This window comes from Anolis carolinensis, chromosome 3, assembly GCF_035594765.1.
Source record: "Anolis carolinensis isolate JA03-04 chromosome 3, rAnoCar3.1.pri, whole genome shotgun sequence".
Lineage (NCBI taxonomy): Eukaryota > Metazoa > Chordata > Lepidosauria > Squamata > Dactyloidae > Anolis > Anolis carolinensis.
In genome coordinates, this window is record NC_085843.1 from 220,025,102 (window position 1) to 220,041,747 (window position 16,646).

Below are 16,646 nucleotides of genomic sequence, written 5' to 3' on the forward strand. Positions count from 1 at the left end.
AAGACAAAAAGGACAGGTGAGTATTCCCATTCAGAATACCCTATTAAATACCATTCATCATTCTATAGAAAGTCACTTAAAATAAATATATTTGAAGATAATTCTAGCTCAGCTTTCCTCTTTCTCTTTCTCTCCTTCCTCTTCTCTTCCCCACCCCTACCTCTTCCCCCCCACAACCCCCTTTGATTTTAATTGTAATAAAATTCATCAATAAAAATAATATTTTTAAAAAGATAATTCATCCAGATATTTTGGACTACAATATCATTAGCCATACAGGATGGCACTAATAAAGGTTCAAGTGCAAGGCATTAGAAGAAGAATGAAAAATTTAGAACGCAGTGAGTTTATTATAATCACAACCTCAACCATTATAAAGTCCTTGGGTGTTTCCCTAAAATCCTGAGGTGCATGAAAATCCACTGCTGCTCTCCACGTGTACTCCAATTTTCAGATGAACACAAGTGAAAAGGAGTAGGGTCATTCAGTATGTTCCGGTTCCCTTGTTCATTTAAAACAAAGGGCCCTTCCACACAGCTATATAACCCAGAATATCAAGGCAGAAAATCCCACAATATCTCCTTTGAATTGGGTTATCTAAGTTCACACTGCCATATATTCCAGTTTAAAGCAGAAGATATGGGATTTTATTCAGCTGTGTGGAAGAGGCCAAAGTTTGAAAAAGGGCTCAATACCAGAATGCACAATGTGCTCATTAAACACTCTACGCAGTTTCATGTTTTATACTAATGTCAAGCAATGGTACCGTTTTGTATTCTACATTCATAGAAATAAGATACCACTGCATCTTTAAATTCCTGGTGGCTACAACTGACAATTAATATTCCGCATCTGCAACAACAGATACAATAATACCACATATTTTATGGCAATGGGCTGTATCATCTTCATGCAAAATGTACTCATTTAATAGAGAATGCTCTTTCTAATCTTTTCCATACACATAGACTAGAAATTCAATCTAGTTTCTTAGCTTCATTGTAAATAACAATTCATCATCAGTAGCATGCTGATATGATGTACAAAAATATAGTACAAATAATCATTTCATGCCTACAGTCCCCACCCAACACATAAATAGAGGTTTGTCGTTGCTTGGTAGCCATGATGGCCCCATTATACTGACCATTTAATGCAGCTTCAAGACAATAGTGGACCCAAAAAAAACACCAATGTGTGCTGCAACACAGATTAAAAGGTATATGTGATGGCACGCCCGAGCCTTTGGGAAAACAATGGTGTCTGGCTTTACTCGGGGGCTACCGTAGCTGTGTACCTTCTGTTAAGATCAAGACCCTTAACATGCAGAGGTACTTTAGACAAGATGAAAGTTCACCAAAACATATTTACTGCAAACAGGAAGAACAAAGAGCTATCTCCACTCAGGACTATTGTAAAATAGCTTAAAACAATGCATTACAAATGGAGAATTTGCTGAATGCAGTCATCTTTCTGGAATCCTGGAAAGTCTCTTGCCTCTGATGTAAAGCAATTGATTTAATCTCCTACTTTGTGAAACTTGGACTGACCACAAGCTTCTGCTGTCACTGGGACTGATGGTATATGAAGAGTTTTATAGTGCTAAGGATACCTGTTTGAATTGCTAGGGCCTAGGATTTCCAGACAATATCCAGGCCTCTAAACTCTGTAGTTCTATTGCAGAAAGAAAAGGAGGGCCTAGCAAGAAAGCTCTGAGCAGGCAAAAGAGCTAAAACAACTAAGACTGGCCCCTAGGGGTTTTTTAATGCTCCACCCAAAAACTAATAAAAATGGAGGCATCTACACTATTGGGGAACCTAAACAGAGGGAACTGAAGCAAAGGAGAGGAAAGGCAAAGCCAAGGCTTCACAGTATACAACACATTAAAGAATGTAACAGTAAAGTCTGAGTTAAGCCTTTTAGTGTGCTGTAGCAAATTCCAACGTATTCCAGCTCCCAGAGTGAAATTGGCTCCCCAGAATCCAAAGTGCACTGCAGACATTTGCCGTTGTAGATGCACTTTCTAGAATTCAGAATATGAGGTGAAGGGGGGGGGGGGGTTGTCAAAAAATGCCCCAAGGGCGTGCATGGATAACAGGGGGCTAACTGATCCCCAGGAGAGGTAACTGATTACTTCCACTTCTAACTGTCACTTTTCCCTTTTCCCCCACTCCCTATGCATTTGGAGTGCTGGTGCACACCTCCCCCCGTCGTTTGAGGCCAGATTCCATGTTTAATGTAATCACCTTCCTGGGTCCAAATCAGCTCCATATCTCTCAATCTAATCATCCATACAGCAAAACCAGTTCCTCCCAGGCCAGTTCCAGTGCACAATTTTCTCTCTTTAGAAAAACACTACCTCTCCCACAACTAGCTTGAAATCAGACTTGAAGTTCACTTCAAATAGAGAACTGTCTTCTGTGCCAGCCCTTTAAAGAGAGCTAAAGATCTCAAACGGCGGTCCTTCAGATGTATGAACTATTATAACCAGTACAAAGGGATTCTAGGAACTAATGTGTAAAGCACCTAACAAGAGGAAAGGTTGAGAAGTACTAAAACAGAGAGAATAAAAATTGCACTTCACATCACAAAATCACTTTAGCCAATCATGTCGCAGTTTTTACATAAAAAGCCCTTGCGAAGACCTAGTGCAAGTCCAAGAAATTGCTACAAAGAAGCTCCCAACATATGAATAGATGCAGGGGTGACAACTGGCAAAATCTGTAAATGTCCAAGAAAATATACTGCTACATCTTCTTTAGACCAACCAGAACAACTCTATTTATTTTCCATATAGTTTCTCTATCTGCTGCCATCAGTGTTATTATTAGGCAGAAATCCAGCTTATATATGTAGCATGAAGGTCAAACCAGTCCATCCTCCAACAAAAAATGCCCAACTGCTCACTGGAGGGAAGAATATTAGAGGTAAAGATGAAGTGCTTTGGCCACATAATGAGAAGACAGGAAAGCATGGATAATGATGCTGAGGAAAATAGAAGGAAAAAAGAAGAGGGGCCGACCAAGGGCAAGATGGATGGATGGTTGGTATACTTGAAGTGACTGGGTTGACCTTGAAAGAGCTGGGGGTGGTGACGGCCGACAGGGAACTCTAGCGTGGGCTGGTCCATGCGGTCACAAAGATTCGGAAGCGACTGAACGAATAAACAACAAAAACAAATTAACTGTGTATATATGTGTGTGTGTGTGTGTGTGTGCATACCTATAATCTATAAACATAATAAAAGTGAAAATATGTATGTGGCATGGTTGTCCGCTCACACAGACAGACTCTGGCCTCCAGAAAAAGGATATAGTTCCCAGTGCTGAGGAGTCACCAAGTCACTCCCTCCCAGGACATTGCAGGTTACAGTGAGCACATCCCAGTGTTCTTTTCTCTCTCCATTTGCATGACCCCGCCCACTGCCTCTCCCTTAACTCTTTCCCACCCTTTCCTATGTCACACAGCAAACAGAGGAATTGATCAGCAACTGAACATACTGGAGATGTTTGGGGAGAATTCACCATGATTTATAAGAGTTGTAGGGACTGGAATGTATAGTTCACCTGCAATCTAAGAACTCTCTGAACCTCACCAATGACTTGGAACTAACTTGCCACACAAACCCAACATGACCAAATTAGCATACTGGCAGGGTTTGGGGGTGATTGACCTTGACATCCAGGAATTATATTTCACCCATATTCAGAGAAAACTGTACCCATCTGGATGAGGGATCTGGACCGAACTTGGCACACAAATTCAACATGGCCAACTGTGAATGCTGGCAGGCTTTGCGGGTGATTGAACTTAGCAACAGAGCATTATAGTTTGCCCATATTCAGAGATCAAATTGGCATACAGACCCAACATGGCCAACTGTGAATACTGGGGGAATTTTGAGAGGGTTGACCTAAGATTTTTGGGAATTGTAATTCACCCACATCCTTATATATTTTCTAATGGGAGCATTCATAAAAAACAACAGGAGAGGCAGAGTTCCCCCCTCCTAAGAAATAGCATAAAATATAACCAAACTGATATGATCTAACATCCATAAAGAAAAAAGGCCCTTTTCAAATAACCTGGACATTACCAAGTACTCAAGTTAGTTATCTATATTTACACTTATATCTTACATTATGGAATGCATGAAAGTCTCCTATCCAGATAAATAAATAGATAGAGAGATATAGATAGATATGAGACATATTTTATGCATTCCTTAATTTCTGATGGTAGGAGAAACAGAACAAGAGACACTCTCTTCATTATTTATGTGTGTGTGCTTGCTAAATCACCACCACGATTTCATTTGCAAAATGAAATAATGTGATTTTGTTCTTCAAAAAGCATTGCCAATTTTATAATGTACAAATTAAGCAAACCAGCATCCTAATTTATGAAAATGGCAACAGGCATTATAAATTCATTAAATTATTACATTTGCTCTACATAATTTTTTTAATGTTGTCCCCTCTTCTCACAGCAGGGCAAGAATGCCTGATTGCAAAGGAAATTTGCACACTAGAAAAAGAGCTCTGTTGGGAGTCTTTTCCAACTGCAACAGAAATCCATGGAAAGTAGCAATATTTAATTAAGCAAGAAATATCTCTTCTTATGGTTTCTTTCACAGTGAAAATCAAGAAAGTACAGCACGAATACGTAAGCTTCCCTTGGGGGCTGTGTATTTTGAGGAACTACATACTGCAATGAAAGCAGCATACACATTTTTACCAAAATGTCTGAATGAACAAATAAAAATCCCAAACACACACCACGTCCCAAAACAGAACTTATCATTGGCATCTATATCTCCTTGTTTGTTTGGGGTTTTTTTTGATAAATTTCTCAAGCAAAGTAAAATCTCAAGCATGACATTACTCCCATATCCAAGACAAAAAAAAATATGTGAAATACATGTCATTTTAGGCCCCTTCTATACTGCCATATAATCCACATTATCTGCTTTGAACTGGATTATCCAAATCTACACTGTCATATAATCCAGTTCAAATCAGATAATCTGGACTTTATATGGCAGTGTAGAAGAGAGCCTGCTCTAAATCCCAGGATCTGATCACACTTCATTTGCTTTGAACTGGATTATATGAGATTATATGGGATAAACAGATCAAAACCTGAGATATATGGTGGTGTAGAAGGAGGCATAAACTTCAGTTCCTGGAATTTCTGACACTTAGGCCCTTCTACACTGCCATGTAAATTCCAGATTATCTGCTTTGGATTACATGGCAGTGTAGACTCAGATAATCCTGTTCAAAGCAGATAATGTGGGCTATCTGCTTGAATAATCTGGATTATATGACAGTGTAGAAGGGGTCAAACTGGCTGGGGCTTTTGGAGAATCAAATTTTGGGAACCACTGGTTTGGATGTTCAGTCACATAGCCAGCTCTGAGAGGATAAGGAATCTGGAACTATGAATTGTGTATTTTTAAAATAGTCGATTTCTTATGACCTATAGAAAATAGATGAGAGATAAGAGCAGAGACACATTCCTGGTGTGCAAGATATGCACTTCTTCTCTGAATTCAATTGGATGATACTGTTTATGTGATAGACTTTTGTCAAATGGATTGTAAAAGAGCATTTGTATTAATAAAAATATTAAAAGTAAATAGTGGAAAGTCTAAGTTAATTGGAGTTCATGTTATTTTTCTTGAATCCAATGAGCTAAATCAATTGTGAGTAGGAGTTATGTTGCTCATCTGCCTGCTCAGATTACATTGTGAAGAGACAACTAAAACAAGGTTAAATGTTGGGTCTTATTTACAGATAGGAGATACCATTTCTCTTTTAAGGCATACAGCTTTAAGTCTGAAGGATGTTTGATATCACAAGTCAACAATTTCCAGCATTCTGTAGTATGTATGGTGTAACCTAAGTCTTTAAGAAAATTTATCAGATTTTTGTTAATTAGAACAAATTAACAATTGCAAAAATAACATTAACTAAATATTGCTAATTACTTTTCAGACATTCTGTGTCATCTACAATACAGCTTCTGGCAAGAATGTTCTGACAAAATCATAGAAGACAATGGTGTGTGGCTAGTCAATAAATGCTACCTTCTTGCAATTGTAGTTCAGCAATCGGAAGAGAAAACACTCCTATAGGGCCAAGTATACCCAAGGAACCTCCTTGAGATATCAGTGATTACTGATAATCTCTCTAAATCAGGAGTGGGCCATTTATGGCTCTCCAGACCATACTCTCATCAGTGTTGGAATCAAAGAAACATCAACACTTACGTAGTGATTAGTGAGAGGGGACACTAGGGAGCCTGCCTGCCCTTTTGTTTCACTTCTCTGTTTTCTTTCTGTAAACTAAACAAGATCTTTTGCTTCCTTCTGGCTTGTAGAGAATGCTCTCCTTTCCCCCAAAAAATAGTTAGTCCTTTGTTTCCCTTGGTCCAGGAATGGAGCATATATGAAGCAAAGAGACATCAACAATGGCCTCATAATGGAGCAAGCCAACATCCACACATGAGAGCAAGTCTTAGGGGCTCTGGTAACGAAGTTTAGGTAATCTTACTTTGTCTGCCTTCTTTCATGTTCCAAGGTGGATTTCCTGAAACAATCAATGTAAGGATTTTTCTCCAAGTGCATGCTGAATACTTTCGTCTGCTTGTACCACAAGTTCATATCAACATTAATTTCACTGCATTTTGTTTGGTATAGAAACCAGATATTCCATCACTCCTCACCAGTAAAGCTAATCATGAAGGAAGATAGGAAATGAAGTTCAGCATGCACAAATGCAGGATACTCCACTTAGGCAGAAAAAATCAAATGCACAGATACAGAATGGGGGATGCCTGGCCCGACAGCAGTACGTGTGAAAAAGATCTTGGAATCCTTGTGGACAACAAGTTAAACATGAGCCAACAATAGGAGTATAGTGTCTAGATCCAGGGAAGTTATACTACCCCTCTCTTCTGCCTTGGTCAGACCACACCTGAAATACTGTGTCCAATTCTGGGCACTGCAATTGAAGGGAGACGTTGACAAACTGGAATGTGTCCAGAGGAGGGCGACTAAAATGATCAAGGGTCTGGAGAACAAGCCCTATGAAGAGAATCTTGAAGAGTTGGGCATGTTTAGCCTGCAGAAGAGAATGATGAGAGGAGACATGATGGCCATGTATAAATGTGTGAGGGGAAGTCATAGGGAGGAGGGAGCAAGCTTTAAACTACAGGAAAGGAGATTCCACCAGAACATTAGGAAGAACTTCCTCACTGTGAGAGCTGCTCAGCACTGGAACTCTCTGCCTCGGAGTGTGGTGGAGGCTTCTTCTTTGGAGCAGAGGCTGAATGGCATCTGTCGGGAGTGCTTTGAATGCAATTTTCCTGCTTCTTTGCAGGGGGTTGGACTGGATGTCCCACAAGGTCTCTTCCAACTATGATTCTATGATTCTCTATGACCCATCAATATCTGAAATAATAGTATATATATGTGCTTAAAATTCAAGAGTCTGAAGGACCACAAGACTTATCAAGCTTAACGACCTGCTAGTACAGGAATCTATAGCTAAAACATTCTTGACAGCTGACCATCCCATCTCTGTTTAAAAACTTCATAGAATCATAGAATAGTAGAGTTGGACGAGACCTCATGGGCCATCCAGTCCAACCCCCTGCCAAGAAGCAGGAAATCACATTCAAAGCACCCCCGACAGATGGCCATCCAGCCTCTGCTTAAAAGCCTCCAAAGAAGGAGCCTCCACCACTGTCCGGGAGAGAGAGTTCCACTGCCAAACAGCTCTCATAGTGAGGAAGTTCTTCCTGATGTTCAGGTGGAATCTCCTTTCCTGTAGTTTGAAGCCATTGTTCCACGTCCTAGTCTGCAGGGCAGCAGAAAAACAAGCTTGCTCCCTCCTCCCTATGACTTCCCTTCACGTATCTGTACGTGGCTATCATGTCTCCTCTCAGCCTTCTCTTCTGCAGGCTAAACATGTCTAGTTCTTTAAGATGCTCCTCATGGGGCTTGTTCTCCAGACCCTTCAACAAATTGAAAATCTAAAATCTTCTATCACACTGCTAAACTAACAGGAGCTTTTCGCTAATGTTTAGTTTGAATTTCCTTTCCTATAATTTGGATCCATTCGTCTGAGTCCTATGCTCTAGAAAACAGAAAACAAGCAAAATATTATCATCAGATGTTTAAAGATAGCTATCCTATCACCTCTTGATCTTCTGTTCTCTGTGCTAAAGATATCCAATTATTTTCTAAGTGTTCTAAGTGACTGTGTAATAATCTGTTCTTGAACATGCCCTAGTATCTGCATCCTCAGAGGACTTAATTTCCAGACTTTTTGTCCTCATTGTCACCTTCTTCTGGAACATTCACTTGTTGGTACCCTTTTCAAACTATGATGCTCAGCACTGGGCATAATAATCCAGGTATAGTCTCATTAAGAGAGATTTAATATTAGTTTTTCTCCATTTAGGTACTAAAGTTTTGTTCGCATAACCTGGAGTTGCACTGCCTTTTGGCCACCACATCACAATGTTGATTCATGTGCAGCTTCTGGTCGGTTAAGACCCCCAAGATATACTGATATCAAGACAGTTGGCATCTCTCCTGTATCTGTGCATCTTATTTTTTATCCATTTAAAATATCTTACATTTCTCTGCTGAAATTAATTTTGTTGATTTTGGCCAGTTTGGCAAACTGTTGAGGTCATCATGGATTCTGCCTCTGTCTTCTGAAATATTACTAACCTCTCTCAGTTTAGCATCATATGTAAATTTAATGAGCACACCATCTGTTCTTTCATCCTACTGAAAGATGACAAACAGTACTGGGCCCAGGAGAAAATCCTGCAGCACCCCACATCACTTCTCTAGATCAACAAAGAATCCTTGGTGAGAACTCTTTTGGTTTGGACAGTCAACTTACCTCAAATTAGTAGAAAGACAGTTGACAGATTGACAGTTGATAGATTGAAAAACAGAAAGAAAGTACTCAAAAACTAAAGTCAGCTTAAAGTATCCCCATCTAGCCCACATTTTATTAGCTTGTCTCTGAGTGTGCTTCCAAACAGTACCTATAATTCAGGTGAAAACAGGTTAAAAAAGGTGGCCAGATGATGTTTGTGCTAAATGCGCACTCAATCACAGCAATGGAGGGGAAACCCGATTCAAAAAGGTCCTCTTTTATCCTGGTTCCAGGGGAGAAAAAGTGGATTTTCCCATGACTGTGTGGCCCTGCCATCAAGTTCGAGATTTTCCTCTGTACCTCCAGTGCAGACTGCTTCCCACCTTAACAAGCCCAAAACAGCTGATCAGCTCTTAGGGCTCTCACAGTGTCAGGATCCAGGGGTCTGTTGGTATGCAGGCAAAAATTAGCCAAGAAAAACACCTGGCTTGTGTCAAATATTTTACTTAAAGCAGTAAACTAAATCACTTGGCTGTTTCAAGGTCCAAGTTCAAACAAAGATAGCAGGGAGTGGTCAACCCCCCCCCCCCCTGGTTTAAGGAGCTCCATTGGCTGCCGATCACTTTCCAGTCCCAATTCAAGGTGCAAGTTATCACCTACAAAACCATAAACAGTTCGGGACCTGCCTACCTTTGTGACCACCTCTCCCCCATGAACCTGCATGATCTCTTCGATCTACTGGGGAGGCTCTCCTCTCGTTTCCACCTCCATCACAAGCACAGCTTGTGGGGACACAGGAGAGGGCCTTCTCTGTGGTGGCCTCCCGGCTTTGGAATTCCCTCCCCAGGGAGATTATGCAAGCCCCCACCCTGTCAGCCTTTAGAAAACAGTTAAAAACATGGCTTTTCCAAGATGCTTTCGAATAATCAATCCCCATGACAGACCCCTCCTAAAGGAATACTGCTTTATTTGCACTTTACTCTGCTCCCATATTGGAAATAACTTGACCTCCTACCCCACTCAAAATTCTCCTAGAGAACCCTTCAACACTTTGTCCAGGTACTTTGTTAAATGGTCTTATAACTACATACCTTGCACTTTGGTCCTGACAACCCCCGCCCCCCATTTTATCCATTAGTGGTGGTGTTTGCCTCATATCATTTTACCATTCTATTTTACTATTATTATGTTATACTATATTATTGTGTTTTTAATCTGTTTTTATTTTAACTGTTTGTTGATGTTGTTTATATATGCCTTTAATCTTGTTCATGTTTTGTTCTTCGGGTTTGGACCCATGTTAGCCACCCCGAGTCCCTTCGGGGAGATGGAGGCGGGATAGAAAAAAAAGTATTGTTGTTGTTATTGTTATTATTATTATTAATTTATTGTATGACACAGCAAACAAGATAGATATGCTGGATTTCGTATCACAAAATCACAAATCGAACACTTCCCAAGTTTCTAGGACTGTGTGATGTATTTTCGGATGATGATGATGATTATTATTATTATTAGCACACAGCCACAGATACAAAGCAAAGACTTATAACAAGGAGTGCACTACAAAGACCAGTTCAGGAACAAGAGTACACTGTAGTCAAGGTTGTAGTCTGGGAGTCAAATGCTGAGAGTTCACTGATTAATGACCAAGGTTCAAGAGACCAAAGCATAGTCATAGTTCCAAATGTCCAGCCAGAGAATCCAGAGTTCAAGGGTGTTTCAAAACACATAGTCAAGAGGCATTCCAGGGATTCAGGGTTCATCAAGGTTCACAACATGATACAAAAGCAACAGAGTTCACCAACAAAATGCTCACTAGGGTTCAAGGTTCTTCAAAGTATAAGGTTCCAAGAGTTCACCACTGGATACCACAATTCCTACAATCTGGGGGGAAAATCATCAGCATCCACAACAAATATGGCAGATACTTTTCTCCCAAAGAAAAGTCTCTAGCTAGGCTCTTTTTATGCAGCTGATCACAGCTGCATTCTATCTCTGCAGGTCTCCACTCTTAATCACTGCCACCTGTAAGTTCTTACATACAGACTATTCTGCCCTTTAGAACCAGAAGGAAGATTAACCCCTTCCATCCCTTCTGCAGCATCATAACCTTGCTAGTCGTGACCTTTTTCCCCCATCACCACACTGCCAAACATTCTGCATACTAATCACCACCACCTGCTAGGCATGCTTCTGTACCAGACATAGACAAACTTGGGCTTTCCACATGTTTCAGAATTCCACTCCTATAATTCCTAACAGCCAGTAGGCTGTTAGGAATTATGGGAGTTGAAGTCCAAAACACCTGGAGAGCCGAAGTTTGCCCATGCCTGCACTATACCAACCACCATTAACTGCAAGACATGACACATGAAGACACAGCTGATTTCCAGCTGGTTTCACAAGAGAAGAAGCAGAGAGCAATTAGAAGTCTCTGAAACTGTTCATATTAAGCTTTATAATATTAAATAGATCAAGCAATTGGGGAAAGAGGGAAATCCAGCAACATTTTTTTTAAACCTGCCGTTACGTGCTCATGCATATATGCACACATAGGAATCTCTCCATACTTGTATTATAATATTTGCATGTGCACATATATGCATTAGTGCATAATTGAGTGATTTTGTAAACTAAAAAAACTTCTGACGGATGTCCCCGATCTGCCCTCCATTTTATTCCGTGAAACAAAAGGGCTGTGGGGACTGCAGGAAACCCTTGGGCTAGCAGGTCTGTGTGGGGATCTGCTCTAAGGTTCCGGGTTTGTTTATCCCACATACTAATCCAGTGTTTTGGCATTGTCTGGAAGCTCCCTGAGACTATTAGAAACTTTGCCAAAAGCCTTTCTGTAATCAAAATACACTACCAAATTCCCTGGAAAACCAAACTTTTAACTTTAAAAATAAAATATGTGATTAGTTGGAATGATTGGTTCTTCAGAAACATGCTGCATTCTAGTAATCACAAAATTCTTTTCTAAGTGTTCTAAATGATTATGTAATCAACTGTTCTGGAACATTTCTTAGTATCTGCATCATGCTAACTGATCAGTTGTCTTGTGCATTTCAGCTGAACCTTGATCCATTTCTACTACCCGAATTTCGGAAAGGGTGCTGTTCCGTTTTCGCACACCTCCCAAAAATGGGCAAGTAGTTGAACAGCCATTTTCAGTCCGCAGCCAAAAATGCAGCTAGATCCGGCCCATTGGTGGAAATGGGGGGGGGCTTCATGGGCTCCCCTTCCCATCATTTGCAGGGCTATCAGGATGAAAATGGCCACACTTGGAGGACATATCTATCACTGCTGGCCCACCAAGTTTCATAACATTTGGGCCATCCCCTGATGTTTAGGATTTTGTTTTCTTTCTAGAAATAATATTTTTGAAAATGCCAAAAAGATATTCCCCACTGACCCCACCCTGGAACTTCTCCAGAAGCAGCAGCAGGACACCATTCATTCCTGCCAAATATCAAAGATGCACTTCCACAACAGCCAAATGATTATTATTAACAATAATTGAAATTAAGACGGCAGAGAGATAGCAGAAGATATGATTGGTAGAGGGAGGCTGGTAGAACTTGGGTTGGTGGTGTTTTTTGATGGTAAAATTCTTTTGAATAGTATTAAGAACAATAATCTTTCATGTCCTGATAAAAGTTGGAGTTAGAGATAGACAATGGGCTCTGTTGGCTTGGGAAAGCTTCTACAAAAGCCCATTATTATTATTATTTTATTGTATGACACAGCAAACAAGACAGACATGCTGGATAATTATTATTATTATTACTACTACTACTACTACTACTACTACTATTACTACTAGGCAGCAACAGTCAAATTATTGTTGTTGTTGTTGTTCAATAGAATTAAGAAGATAGAGAGCACATATAAACAACAGAGATAACTTGTTTGCAAAGGAATTAAATTATAGGTATTGGTGGTAAGTTTAAATAGGTAGGTACTCTGCAGGTTATCACCTACAAAGCCCTGAATGGTTTGGGACCCAACTACCTTTGTGATTGTGTTTCTCCCTATGAACCTGCACGGTCTCTTTGATTGTCAGGGAGCCCTCCTCTCGCTCCCACCCCCATCACAAGCGCAGCTTCTGGAGACGAGGGAGAGGGCCTTCTGCATGGTGGCCCCTCGGCTATGGAACTCCCTCCCCAAGAAGATCAGGCAGGCACCCACCATGGGAGCCTTTAAGAAAGACTTGAAAACCTGGCTCTTCCAGTGTGCTTTCAACAACTGATCACAAGAATAATTTCCTCAGTATTGTCTATTACCGGGCCTGATGTATTGTTTTCTTGCCCTTGTTTGGTAATTACTTTCCTCGTTTATCCTACCCCGAATTCCCCTCTTATACTACAGCACTTTATCTACCTCGTTAGATTTTAACTCCTTACACCACTGCCCAGCTTTTTACTATTTTAACCACAGTATTGTTTTTATTCGGCAGTCCTATTTGTCATTATATTATTGTTTAAAATGGTGGTTTAATTTGTGTAATGTTAAATATCAATGATGTTTGTTTTATTGTGAATTGTATTTTATCTTGTTTATTGTGGAAATTTGGGCTTGGCCCCATGTTAGCTGCCCCAAGTCCCTGCGGGTAGATGGAGGTGGGGTACAAAAATAAATCTGTTATAAAATTATTATAGGTAGGTAGTAGCTTCCTGAGAATGAGGCTTTGCTGTTTGCTGGAATTATTATTATTAATAGTAATAATAATCTTTTAAAAGTTTTTTTCTGAAGGAGGGGAGAGAGGAGAAAAAATATTAGGAGAGAAGAGAAGAAGCTAAAGGGTGTCTCAAGGTTCAGAGCCACCCTAATATTTTTAAAGCACACCCATCCAACCAAATGATGCTCTTTCTTTTCTTCCGGGTCCCCAAAGGTGTGCAACCACCCACCCACCCACCCACATTTTTCAACTTCCAGTCCCACTAAATAAAAGAATCAAGAAAATAAAGGAAAATCAAAAAAGATTCAATGCTAGAAGCCAAACCAAGCAAAAAGCTAAAGCAGAGCTGCGAGTGAACAGCAAGTAAGGCTAAATAGGCAAGGCAATCAGACTCAAGCAGCATGTCTCAAAGCCAGGACGCAACCGAGCAATAGAGGTGCTTGCCCCATGAAATAGATCCAGCTTGCGTAAGACACATCACAGTGTTCTTCTACTTCGATTAGTACAATAGGCAGGGCTCACAGGTAAACCCCGTGTGAGCATGTGACAACCTCTATGCGTGCCATATGCTCCCAAATAGAAGGGAAGTAGCCATGCCCATCAGCCACAGGGTTTGTTTTGGGTGAAAAAAACATGGCAGCTGTGCCCTTGCCATTACGGCCATCTGGCCAGGCTGAAGAAGCCAAAGGCAAACAGCCAAAACAAATCTGTGCACAAGTCTACTGATCAGCAGTTGCCTGGGTCCGTTTCCCCCTCTTTGAAGGTGGGTACAACTATTCCTTATTCTACCTGCAGGGACCTCACTTGTTCTTCACAGAACTCAATGGGAGTTACTTTTGAGAAAATCTGCTGAAGATTGTGCTGTTACTGTAAGTATTCCAATTCAAGGGTAATCATTACTTCAGAACACTTGAATTGCTTCCTGATCCACTAAGCTCCATATGCACAAAGTGAAGAGGACAGAGAAAATGAATGTTATTTCATCTTCAAAATGGTTAACTTATTTTAAAAGCCTTTTTTCATGTCATACTTGTAGATATCTTAGATATCCTTTGATATTTATTAACTTCTATAGCTGAGATATTTCAACAAAATACAGGTAAGTCTGACTCTTGTTTTTAATTCTTAAAAGCAACTCCAGTTAAGTCTTTATGCTCCCTTCATAAAAAATTAAATGAGGAGGAAGACTGACGATAAAGAGTTATCTCATTATCTAGTAGAGCTTTCCAACAGAAATCTGATATGTGTCAGGCATTTCTCCATTGATCAGTTTAAAAGAAACAGTAATGAAATCAATACAAATGAGCGAACATTTGCAGTAGACAGATCTGATCAAACAGATTTCCTAATGTGCCTTGCCTGAGTGCTTTGTGCATCTTGCTCCAATGGAATTAATGGAGTGGTAAAAAGATTAAAGGTTTAAACTGAATGTTTTGATTTCAACTTTCTTTTCCATGAACTTTCCAGAGCTTTGTGCCGGAAGGTGGCATCATCTTACATTATCATTACACATTCACTTCAATCTCGAATGGGTTAGATATACTGCCAGAGTTCTCCATAGCCAGTCTCAGAAAATAAATGGGACACTGGGAATTAAAGCTCACCTAAAGAGAAAAAGTTCCAGAATTTCTCTTCAGGTTTAGTCTTTAGGTGCTCTTGTGACCAAAATATGCATATATGATATGGTATGAATGGAAGAGTGAAAGAGAGCTAGAAATTTGAAGACACCAGTCTGTAAAGCCTGCAAACCATTAACTACCTGCACAGAAATTGTAATTAAAACCTGCTAACGAGACCTGAAACAGTTGATCTGCCCAGCAAACTGTGATAAGAACTGTGACTGATAAGAGAAATGTTTACATCTGTTAGCATCTGTCAACATTAGCTAACTTGATGAACTTCTGGGGCAGAGCTGCTTGTTTGCTAACACCAATCAAGAGGAATCAACATCTGGTCCAGGAAACTGAGGATATTCCAGGATGGAAGACGTCTATCACTCATTTACAACTTTGGGACAACATCAGCAGCAAAATATTGCTATATAAGTGACCTTATGACAGTCCAGAAGGTGTGACAGACAGCGACGCTGTTCACCCGCCATGCTCAGTGGAGATGGTGTATTTGGGAGTGGCAGATCTGCTATGGGAAAGCAGGATTCTGTTCACTGTTTGGGGCCTCCTTTTCTCAGGGAAAGAGGAAGGAGTGCGTTTTGAAGTCTTGGTCTTTTTGAAGTTTTGGCGTTTTGGCAGTTTTGGAACTATGTCTTGGCAGGCAGCAGTAGAAGCTGGGTCTAGCCTAAGCAGGTGCTTCTCTAAGGAGGGAGAAAGAATATGGTAATATTCGTGTGCATGAAGATGGATGCATGTTGTGTGTGAATGAAGAATGAAAATGTAACCCCCCCCCCTTTTGTTTGTTTCTTAGCCAATGTAACTGTAGGTTGTTTGTGAATCCAATGTAGTTGCATAGAATCTGTATGTTTGTATGTCTAAATGTTGTTCTTTGTTGTTCTGTAAAAGTTCTATACCTCTCAGACTGGAACTGCAATAAAAAGAACCTATGCTTTAAAGTTACTGAAAAGTTATTCATAACATTTTTGGTGTCAGAAGTGGGATATTCTGTTCAGTCTGAGCAGGATGTTTTAACTTTTGTTTAAAAGTCTTCATGACACTCTTCCTCCTGCTGTATACAAGTGAAGAAGGAAGCTTTATTCCATCTGCTTATTTGGGGAAGAAGAATACTGAACAGGACCTCAATAAGAGAAATTGGTGTAACATGACCTTTTGCTTTTTCATGTTCCATGAGACCCTTCCCTATGCACATCATTTTCAACCCTACAAAGATTTTCTTCCCCTCGAAAAGAGGGGCAATTGGAGGATAAGTGGGGGGGGGGGTCCAGTTGAAGACTAGTGTGATCTGCCCCTTCCCTCCATTCTGGAAATTTCTTTCCTGTACTGTCTTTTGTCCACCTGGCATAGCAGCTAACAGAGCTATTGTTCCCACTGGTATAAGAAAGAGATATTTCAAAGCAAAAGGGAGAAAACTTGTGGGAGAAAACTACACAT

The 16,646-nt window shown here is 40.3% G+C and overlaps 1 protein-coding gene across 5 annotated transcripts in view; it reads right to left on the reverse strand.

Moving 5' to 3' along the window:
* Window positions 1-16,646, reverse strand: part of ctnna3 (catenin alpha 3) — a 1,223,202-nt gene that overhangs the window by 934,597 nt on the left and 271,959 nt on the right. The gene's annotated exons all lie outside the window — the stretch shown is intronic.